The following is a 2,106-nucleotide window of genomic DNA, read 5'->3' on the forward strand; positions in this document are numbered from 1 at the left end:
GAACATTTGAAATAAGACAAGTAACCTTTCAGCAAGATATAGCTGATTATTTTAAGTCAATAATTCTATAATTATGATTTAAAAGGTTTTTGTCATATAGTACATGTTCCATTGGCAGATTTTTCCACTTATACCAAAATGTTTTCCATGTTACAAGTTTAAAATCTGCCAGTAGAACTATTACTCTTTCATCAATAATAAGGAATTATTAACTTAAAACAATGTCATATATGTTGCTGAAAAGTCGCTTTTAAATGAGTACTGTAGACAAAGATATTTGCACTAGAAAAAAAAAAAAAACTTGGTGTTTTTGTGGTGTGTGGAACAACAGGGGTACCAGTGAATGTGGAGGCTGCTGTACTGTATATTTGAAGAAAACACAAGCCTTGACTTGATCTGCATTTATAAATGTATGAAAATAGTCTAGAGGTATAATAACATAATGGTATATGTCTGCCACCCAGACCAGAGTGCCCTTGCACGCCCCTCTGCAGCCCTGTTGTTCTCATGAAGGCCCAAGCTCCCGAGGCCCCCGACAGACACACACGTGTAATTGGAAGCGTCTGGCGTTGCGTGTCAGCCTACGACCTCAGTGCTTCTGTCTACACGTACAGAGAGATTCCGACCTGTACACACACTTAAAGTCGAGTCACAGTATATCATGACCCCCACGCCACAGGTATGGTTTTACACTGATCTATTGGCTGCGAGAGACCGTGGGAGAGGGGAGTGGATGCCTGTCTGCCCACAGGACTCATCTACATGTGGTTTTAAAGTAGTGAAAGAGCAAAAAAAAAAAGGTACAAAACCTTAGACGTACGAATTATGTTGGCTTGACATGAATGGCATGAGGATGCACCGACACACTGGAGAAAGCAAAGGCGGGAGCTGCACATGGACTTTCGTCCGCCTGTTTATTTTTAGTCGCATTGATACCTGCAGCAATGTTTTAACAGGTCTGTCAAAAAAATCAATCAGAAAGCTGCAGCTTATCCAGAATGCTGCTGCTCGCATTCTCACTAAAACCAGGAAGTTAGAGCTCACCAACCTGGTTCTAAAGTCCTTCCACCGGCTTTCAAATACTAGCAAATACTGTTGCTAGTTTACAAATCAAGGAACAGCTCAACGTCACAATACATTGGAGATCTGCTGCTGTTGTATCAACTCAGGTCTTCTGGTTCTGGTCTGCTCTGCATCCCCAGAACCAAACATAGAGAAGCAGGATTCAACTTCTATACACCACAAATCTGGATTAAACTTCCAGAAAACTACAAAACAGCCGAAACACTGAGCTCCTTTAAATCAAGGCTAAATGTCCATGATCACAAGTTGCTTGTGAACCATATTAAATGGAACACAGACCAACTTACTGGATGTGTATTGACGATTTTAATCATGAAATTTGACTAAATGCAATGTCTATAACTTTTTTCACAATTGGTGATTGTCTGATGTGTTTATGATGTTTTTTGTTTTCATCAAGCACATTGAATGTATTGTGAAAAGGTTAGTGTAGCCGAGGATGGTTTCAATAAATCGACCTTTGGGTTATGGGCTCAGCACGCTTCCTCTGCACCGCTCTGCTTTCGCCCCACATGCCGTGACCCGGATTCGAACCGGGGTTGCTGCGGCCACAACGCAGAGTACTAACCACTATACAATCATGGCTTCTTACTTGAATGTCTCTCTTGTCAGCCACACTTAACAAACCTTTCCTCTGAAGATTTTGAGAAGAGAGAAAAGGAATCCTTCGAGCCGGAGTTGAACCAGTGACCATAGGCTGAGATGTGCTATGCAAACAAAATCCATTGATTGATTGATTGATTGATTAAACACATCAAGAATTAAATGATACTTCAGTAACAAATACTAGTGAATCTTAAAAGTTTCAGCTAAATAGGAAGCTGGGACTGCGGAGCAGCATTTCATAACCCAGATATTGTGTTTGTGTTGGATGATGTTGAGCTGAACGTTTCACAGACCATCATTCTAAGGTGAGCCAGAAAGTACATGCTGCTTCCTTTCTGCTGCTGTGGCTTGTGCACTTAAAGAATTGTTGCCATAATGATGGACGGCATTCCTTTACTTTCTACACCATTACTTACC

The 2,106-nt window shown here is 41.0% G+C and overlaps 1 non-coding gene across 1 annotated transcript; it reads right to left on the reverse strand.

Annotated features, from left to right (window-relative positions):
* Window positions 1-1,596: 1,596 nt before the first annotated feature.
* Window positions 1,597-1,668, reverse strand: trnah-gug. The gene has a single exon. It is a non-coding gene; the product is annotated as a tRNA-His (tRNA).
* Window positions 1,669-2,106: the final 438 nt, after the last annotated feature.

Source organism: Xiphophorus maculatus, chromosome 11 (genome assembly GCF_002775205.1).
Source record: "Xiphophorus maculatus strain JP 163 A chromosome 11, X_maculatus-5.0-male, whole genome shotgun sequence".
Lineage (NCBI taxonomy): Eukaryota > Metazoa > Chordata > Actinopteri > Cyprinodontiformes > Poeciliidae > Xiphophorus > Xiphophorus maculatus.